This window comes from Dendrobates tinctorius, unplaced genomic scaffold, assembly GCF_039654945.1.
Source record: "Dendrobates tinctorius isolate UK_male_01 unplaced genomic scaffold, ASM3965494v1 ptg000150l, whole genome shotgun sequence".
Taxonomy (NCBI): domain Eukaryota; kingdom Metazoa; phylum Chordata; class Amphibia; order Anura; family Dendrobatidae; genus Dendrobates; species Dendrobates tinctorius.
This window is the reverse complement of record NW_027361817.1, coordinates 338506-348018: the sequence shown is the minus strand read 5'-3', so window position 1 is coordinate 348018 and position 9513 is coordinate 338506. Positions and strand designations below refer to the sequence as shown.

General features: G+C 43.9%; 1 pseudogene; it reads right to left on the bottom strand.

Annotated features, from left to right (window-relative positions):
- Nucleotides 1-557: 557 nt before the first annotated feature.
- On the bottom strand, nucleotides 558-1499 carry LOC141049812 (olfactory receptor 5AR1-like; annotated as a pseudogene).
- Nucleotides 1500-9513: the final 8014 nt, after the last annotated feature.

Genomic DNA, 9513 nt, shown 5'->3' with positions numbered 1-9513 from the left:
TCATATGAGGCAGCATGGGAGATCATATGGGTCCAGGATGGGAGAAAATATTCAGCCAGGATGGGAGTTCATATGGTGCCAGAATGGGAGTTCATATGGGGGCAGGATGAAAACATATGGAGCCAGGATGGGAGAACATATGGGGGAAGGATGGTAACAGAAGGAAACCCACACAGAAGTAACAGAAGGAAACCCACACACATACAGGGAGAACATACAAACACCTTTCATATGTTGTCCTTGGTGGGATTTGAACCAAAGACCCCAGCGCTGCAAGGCTACAGTACTAACCTCTGAGCCACTGTTCAAAAACATTACTAAAGTGAGCATACGCATTAGCTAAATTTTGTATTTGGCGTATGTGGGGGAGACCTGTTTGGCCGTCAGTGGCAGCTTTCAGGGGAATGCCGGATTCGTCATGTTGGATTGGGCATTTGACCAAAAGCTATTTAAGGTGTAAGGTCACCTTAATTTGTTGTGGTATAACAGGGTCTGCAAGTTCCAGGACTGCCTCATCACATGCTGTCAACAGAAAACAGAGGAGTCCTACTACTCAAAACTTTCAAAAACATTTTAATATGCATTTAATTGGCCTAAAATATCTTTTAAAAGATCTTTTTAAATCATTGTTCCTTAAGCTGTAAACCAAAGGATTAAGCACAGGCACAAAAATGGCATAGATCAAAGAGACATGCCACCCTAAAGAAAAATGTCCAGTGTCAGGGTGGAAATAATTAGTAGCACTTGTACTGTAAAATACCAGGACTACTGTTAGATGAGAGGTGCAGGTGGAGAAGGCGTTCGTCCTGCCGTCAGCTGTTTTAATTTTCAACACCATCATTAGGATTTTAATGTATGGAAGAAATGTAATAAGGGAAGGCAGCCAACCCTAAAACTCCCCCAACGAGAAATATCAGCAGGATATTGAGAAAGCTACTACTACAAGACAACTCCAGCAGTTGTCTCAAGTCACAGAAGAAATTCTGGATAATATCTGGCCCACAGAAAGTTAGATTCAATGTGGAAAGTGTATACAGCAAAGAATATAAGATGCCTCCCACCCAGACAGCTAGCATGACCTGGAGGCAGGTCGTCCACTCCATAATCTTACTGTAATGTAGGGGAAGGCAGATGGCAGTGTATCTGTCATAAGACATTGCAGCCAGCAGGAATGTCTCAGTGCCTATGAAGGTCAGGAAGAAGAAGAGCTGAAGAGTGCAGTGTGTCGTGGATATAGACTTCTCTCGAAAAAAATCAAACAGAAAACGAGGGACAGTTACGGTGGAGGAGGCGATATCCAAGCAGGCCAGGTTACTAAGAAAGAAATACATTGGAGCCCAGAGACGAACGTCAGTGATGATCATAGACAGCACTAAGAGGTTACTGGTAACTGTCATTAGATAGATGAGAAAACACAGGAGAAAGAGAAAAATGCAAATTCTAAAATTGTCCGATAGTCCTAACAGTAGAAATTCGGACAAGGTGGTGCCGTTTTCCATGTACCTAATAAGAAAAAAAATACATTCAGTAACATGTATAGAGCTGCTGAAAACATAGAGCTTTCTGCTTATCGCATGACGGTACACTTCTAAATGTTGACAAATCTGGTAAAGACCATAAAAATTAGCATCAGAAAAAGTCCATATCCCTGGAACCGTATGGTGACTTTAAAAAGAAAAACCTCAGGAAGAAGATTAGAGCAAAGACTGTCACCTCTTGACAGGTCTTTTTAATACTAACTCTTTGTAGGTAATATTAATGAGATATAGGGAGGAATTTTTTAAAGTCTATGGCCCCGATTCATCAAAACTTGTATTGTTTTTGCCATTATTTAAGGAAATGTACTGGTGTAGGGAGATGGACCGGGCAGGAGCAGCTTCTTGTGTGTCTGGGTTGGCACCATAGGGGCTGTCACCATTGTTGCAGGGGGAAGTATTTTCTTATCAGAGCAGACCTTTGCACCTGATTGCAGGGGGCGGGTTGGGGATAAGAGGGTCTGAGAGCGCAAAAGAGGGACGTCTGGCGGGAGGACAGAAAGCACGAAAGGAGAAGGTTGACTCCGTCTCCCCTGTCTGCCAACAGGCTGACGCCACAGCTTACCCGCTTCTACGCGCACAGCCTGGGTCCAGACAGAGCCAAGCTCCCGACCGACTTCCACACCTGTGAGCTCTGATCGGACAGCCCCCATCACAGTGACTGACAGTCGTTATCAAATGGACCACGCGTAACACACTGACTACGAGGTCCCGTCTTCGGCCTCCTCTCTGGAACTTTGTGACCCACGTGTTTTTCCACCTTCTACACCTCGAGCAATCCCGTGTACCAGGACCGGAACCCCACATCAGGAAAAGTCAGGAACCGCCGTTTCATTCAAGAGACACTGTTTCCACGTCATCTGTGATCACTTCTGAGACTTCTCCTATCACCTACAACGACAGCATGTAATCACTTAACCCTGACCGTCCGGGAGCTACAGACTTGTAAGTGGTGATCCATTCCTTTACCGATTGTTGTTAGCGTTAGATCTACACTGTTTATTTTTCCAGTATTTGTATTATTGTTCTTTTTCTTTGTTTTATTCATTTATATAGCGCCATTAATTCCACAGTGCTTTACAGACAATATTGTCCCGGTGGGGCTCACAATCTAAATTCCTTATCAGAATGTCTTTGGAAACTGGGAGGAAACTGGAGTACCCGGAGGAAACACGCACAAACACAGGGAGAACATACAAACCTTGCAGATGTTGTCCTTGGTGAGATTTGAACCCAGGACCCCAGAACTGCAAAGCTGCAGTGTTAACCACTGAGCCACCGTGCTGCTCCAAAACTTTGTAATTTTTCAAATCTTTGATGAATCAGAACCTTTGTTCCATTTTTTTGGCATCAAGAAGTTGCAAATTCTGTCACTTGATTTTTTTTATGCAAAAATGTGTAACTTCTTGAGACTTTATGCTTCTCTTGCCATTTTTGAAATGTGAATGGAAAGAGGGCATAGTTAGCTATTTAAACATGTATAATCCCAGTTTTTGATTTGCAACTTTTTAAAAAAACAGAAAGAAGCCTAACTCCAGAGATCTGACATAAAAACTTCCAAAACATCTCTAGGCAGAAGTGTTGTATTTCAGGATGTGCCAAATTTATCAAATATTGTGCAACAGTTTGGTGAAAATGACAGCAATGCGGACACTGTCAAAATGAATTTCAAAAATTCCCCTAATAAAAAATGTGGTCAAATATGAAGTATCATTAACCGTTTAAAGGATCAGGGAATTTACTATTTTTCTGTGCATTGATTTTTTCCTGTCCTTCTTCCAAGAGCCATAACGTTTTTATTTTTTGATCCACATAGAAGAACGAGGGATTGTTTTTTGTGGGACGGCTGTGGTTTTGAATGACAAAATTCATTTTTCTATCTAATGTCCTTAAAAACAGAAAAATAAAATTGAAATAGGATGAAATGGTGAAAAAATGCAATTGTACCATAGTTTTGGGGGTTTTGTTTTTACAACATTTATTGCAGTAAAAATAACCAGGAAACATGATTGTCCAGGTTAGTGCGATTACAGCCAGGGGTGCAACAATCACGGTCACAAAGGTAGTGACTGTGACCGTGCCCAAGAAGGGGCCTGTCGATGGCAGTGTCTTTTTTACTTAAATTTGCATACTCAGACTCACATTCAGTGATGAAATGTATTATAGAGCAGAGAATCACTCTGCTCCGCTATTGTTCTACAAGCCACCAGCTTATCAGAGGCTGGCAGCTGATGTCAGCATGCCCGTTGCTGGCAGTGCAAGATGACACAGCCATGTGTCCACCCCCCACTCTCCTGTGCCGGCTATGGAGGAGGAGGAGGTCGCTGCTTCTTGTGGGAGTGGAGACAGGTAAAACGACTGGGGCCATAATTACAGGATGGAGGTCAGAATCGGGGACATTATTACAGGATTGGGGCCAGGACAGAGGATATTATTATTACAGGATGGGTGCCAAGAAGGAGGTCATTAGTGCAGGATGGGTATCAGAATAGGGGACATTATTACAGGATAGGGCCAGGACAAGGGACATTGTTACAGGATAGGAGCAATGAAAGGGAACATTATTACTGAATGGCAGAATGGAAAGGGAAAATTATTACAGGATGTGGGCTAGGACGGAGGATATTATTACTCGAGGGCGTCAGAATGGGGGGACATTATTACAGGGGTCAAGATGAAGGGCATTATTACAAAATGGGAACATTATTGAAATATGGGGACATTATTACAGGACGAGGGTCAGGATGGAGGACATTATCTCACTATAGAGTCCAGGATGGAGGACATTATTACAGGATGTGGGTTAGGAGCAGGACGGAGGATATTATTACACGATGGGAGTCAGAATGAGGGACATTATTACAGGACAGGGGTCAAGATGAAGGATATTATTACAGAATGGGATACATTATTGAAAGATGGGAACATTATTACAGGATAAGAGCCAGGATGGGGAACATTATTACAGGATAGGAGCCAGGATGTGGGACAGTATTACAGGGTGGGAGAAATTATTAAAGATTGGGGACATTATTACAAGAAAGTGGCGAGGATACAGGACATTATTACAGGATGAGGAACATTATTGCAAAGCGGACATTTTTACAGGATAGGGGCCAGAATGGGGGACATTATAACAGGTTGCAGGTGTTACACCCAGTCCCCGTCCTGGTGCTGCGCCCAGGTCTGTCGCTGTTACACCTGGCCCCCATCCTGGCACTGCATCCAGGCCTGCCGCTGCTTTCCATTCTGGGCACTCACCTCGAGCCTCTCAGGCTGCTGCTCAGCGTTCTGTCCTCCCTCTTGCCTCCTCCTCCTGGTGTCCTGTGAGGAGATCTGTAGCTAAGACTATTAGGGCACACCCACCCACTCTCTTGCCTTCTTAAAGGGGCGGCGCGCATCATTCAAAAAATACAATTAACCAATGGCAGATCACTGGCTGCTATTTCTGGCCTCTCCTCCATAGGGAGAGCGCCGGAGCAACGAGTATCTATCATTGCTACATCCGGTTCTCATGCTAATCTGTCTGTGCTGCATCTGCAGTCTCTGTGCATTGTCTAATGCTCTCTGTTTCCACAGCATATCAGTATCCTGTGTTACCTGGTTATATCAGCAACCATCTGGACCTAAGCCATCCCGTTCCGCCTACAGCCATCCGAGTCCAAGGACTGTGTGAAGGTCACTGGAACCGACTCCTTACCAACTAACCGGATCCAGGACCCAGCGCATTACGGTCTCTGCTGTAACTTTTGTTATCCCTTTTGGTCCCGCTGGTACAGCTGCCACGTGTTCGGGGTCTAACTGGAGGTAGCACCTGTGTCCACCGGGTATTCCATTCTTGCCCTGCCTGAGGGGCTTTACTACGGGTGCCCGGGGCTCACTAGTCACGCCCCCTTCGGAGCCCCCCCGGACTGTGGTCCAGAGGTTCCACTTAAAAAACAAAAACGAATGTGAACTTCACCATCTCTGCCTCCGCTTCCATTTGTTAAAGCAGGCCAAGATGGGGGACATTATAGAGGATATATATATATAGTAAGAAGGCTAATGGCCATATAATCAATGGAAGGTATGTGTCGGTTGCGGGTAGCTATGAGAGATGGGCGGGCCTGGCTACCCATATACCTCCCCTGTGGGTGTGGTAACAGCTTATGTAATGCAAGCTGTTGTTTGGCACATGGTCGGTGTCTGGAGGTGTGGAGACCTCCATTGTCTGTGTGCAGAGAGGGAGAAAGTCTTCCTGTGTGTGTGGCTCCAGACCAAGCCTGAGTGCTGGACATTGCCCCAGCCTGTGTGCCCACAGTTCTGAGAGAACAGAATCCTGCCAGGACCTGTGTGAGTTCAGGGTCATGTGACCTGATCATGTGAGTTAGCAGTGGCTGGTGCCTTGGGAGAGCAGGAACTCTCTCATATCTCTCGGAGGAGCTAGAGGACTGTGCTATGGACACTGATCACACGTATCAATTCTTCAGATGAAGATGAAGTCCACGCACGGAGTCACCCCAGCTCTGGGAGTGCAGAAGCAAACAATGGGAAAAAGTTCTTCAGCGTGGTCAGGAAATAAAACTTCACATCTATTGTAGAAACATTAGAAGGACATGTAGTGGATGTAGTGAACATGTAGCACAGGATGGCTAGAGACCAATGCGTTTCGACTGTGATATATTAATCATGGTCCTCCCTTTGATGTGGGCTCCGGTGGTAAGCCCACTTCTTTCCCGACACATAAGCTGTTTTGAACAGCTGATATGTGCGCGGAACAGCCGTGGGTGGAATCTCGATCCACCCGTGGCTATTAACCCGTTAAATGCCACTGTCATACACTGCAGATCGTATCTGCACCAAAATGGTATAATTAAAAATGTCAGCTCGGCGAGCAAAAAATAAGCCCACTGTCATGATCCAGACTGGATTTTGAGCCCTGTCTTTACATGTTCCTGGTCTGGTCATTTCAGGTGTTAACGTTTCTCAGCCTCACTCTGGTTTCAGGTTTGCTATTTAGCTCCACTGCATCCTGCAGGCAGTGTCAGCTATAGTTCTGCCTTCAGCGTGTCTATCTGACTCTGGTATATCCTGATTTGTCCTGCTGTGATCCCTGACTTGCCCCATGTCTGTTTATTCCCTCTGTCTGTCCTCACTCAGTGTTTCCCCATAAGTTTGTTGACTCCCTGGTTTTGACTTGGCTTGCATTCAGACCTGCTTCTGTCTTTTTTCTTTGTCTTATCCACTTCCGACCGTTGCTGATCCCCTGGCTTGTTTCTGACCATGTGTACTGCTGTAACCTCTGGTACTTCTGCTCTTGACTGTTTCAGACTCGGCTCTTCTGACCAATCTTTCGCCACCTGGTGGCGCTTGTGCTGCTGTTCAGTGTTGCTATGCTGTGTGGGCAACCTCTCTTACCTCATCAACACCCCCTGGTGGAGTTTGTGCTACACTGCACTGCAGTAGCATGACACCCACACACCAACACGAGATCACGTAAAATGGACATGCTACGGGTATCAGAAAATGGCACAATTTTTTTTTTTTGAAGTTTGGAATTTTTTTTCACCATTTAGATAAAAATGAATCACAATGGAGAATCATAATGGCAGGTCAGTTTTAGCATTTAGTGAACATAGTAAAAAAGCAAAACAAAAAAACAACTGTGGGATTGTACTTTTTTGCAATTTCACCACACTTTGATTATTTTTCCTGCTTTCCAGTACATGATATGTTAAAACCAATGGTGTGGTTCAAAAGTACAACTCTTCCCACAAAAAAACAAGCCCTCACATGGCCATTTTGACCAAAAAATAAAAAAAGTTATGGCTCTAGGAAGAAGGGGAGCAAAAAAATGAAAATGCTAAACCAAAAATACCTCTTGTTGTTAAGGGGTTGAAGAACATTAGAGTATGTGAATAAACAAGTGTATCCACTACATGTCCTTTTAATGTTTCTACAATACATGTGAAGTTTTATTTCCTGACCAAGCTGGAAAACTTTTTCACATTGTTTACATTATAGAGGATAGGGTCCAGGATGGATGACATTATTACAGGACAAGCAACATTATTAAAAAATGGGGGACATTATCATTGGATGGGGCCAGAATGTAGGACATTACTACAGGTTGGGAGACATTATTACAGGATGAAGGACATTATTATTGGATGTGAGACATTATTACAGGAAAGAGTCCAGGACATAGTACCCTATTACAGGATGGGGGCTAGGTTGGGTGACATTATGACAGAATAGGGTGCAAGACAGAGAACATTATTACAGGATAGGAGCTGGGATGGGGGACAGTATTACGGGGTGGGGGAAATTATTAAAGATTGGTGACATTATTACAAGAAAGTGACCGGGATACAGGACATTATTACTGGATGAGGAACATGATTAGAAAGAAGACATATTTACATGTTAGGGACCAGAATTGGGGACATTATTAAAGGTTAGGGTTCAGGACATATAACATTATTCCAGAATGAGGGTCATAGTATTCTTATTGGATTTTTTTCAGTAATGGAATGGTGATTATACTCTGACAGTATGTGGTGATAATATATGGTCATTGTCTGGTGGCATTTATCCTGTTTATGTGGTCAATTATTGACATGTTAGTTCTGGTATAATGGACTTATTTAGCACCAATAAGGTGATTTTCTTTGTAGAAAATGTACAACTATTATTTAGCACTAGTGTTGAGCTTTCCGATACCGCAAGTATCGGGTATCGGCCGATATTAGCTGTATCGGAATTCCGATACTGATTTCCGATACTTTTTTCGTATCGGATACCAGAATCGGAAGTTCCCATAAAGCTATCAGCCTGCTCGATTTGATTCAGCCAATGGGAATCCTCAGAAGTGTGGGCACATCCTGTTATGCATGTTAACTATTGGCATGGCTGTGATTGGCTGCTGAAATGACGTCATTATGATGCTCGGACTGTGCGCATCATGATGCGCGGTCTGTGCCGACTGCGGGGGGGTCTGTGCCGACTGCCGGTGGTCTGTACGGGCCTCTCGGGGGCCTGTGCCGGATGCTGGTGGTCTGTACGGGCCTGCCGGGTGCCTGTGCCGGCTGCCGGTGGTCTGTGCGGGCCTCTTGGGGGTCTGTACCGACTGCCGGGTGTCTGTGCCGGCTGCCGGTGGTCTGTGCGGGCCTGCCGGGGGTCTTTGCGGGCTGCCGGGGGTCTGTACGGGCCTGCCGGGGGGCTTGTGCCGGCTGCCGGTGGTCTGTGCGGGCCTGCAGGGGGTCTTGTGTGTGTGCAGGCATCGTCCAATGGGACTACAAGTCCCATCGGGCGATGCCTGCTACACTGACAGTGATTGACACATTAGCCAATGATGGGACAGTAGTAGTCCCATCATCCGGCTAATGTGTTGAATGTAAAAAAAAAAACATACTACATACATACAACATACATATATAATACATACATACTACATACATGCTACATACATACTACATACATACTACATACATATATACTAGATACTTACTATATACATACTACATACATACAAGATACATATATACTACATACATACTACATACATGCTACATACATACTACATACATACTATATACATACTACATACATACTACATTCATACAACATACATATATACTACATACAACATGCATACATACTACATACATACTACATATATACAACATTCATACAGCATACATACAACATTCATACAACATACATACATGATACATATATACAACATTCATACAACATACATATATACTACATACTACATATATACTACATGCAACATACATACATACTACATTCTACATACATGCTTCATATATACTACATTCATACAACATACATACTACATACATGCTTCTTATATACTACATTCATACAACATACATATATGCTACATACTACACATATACTACATACAGCATACATACATGCTACACACTACATACATGCTTCATATATACTACACTCATACAACATACATATA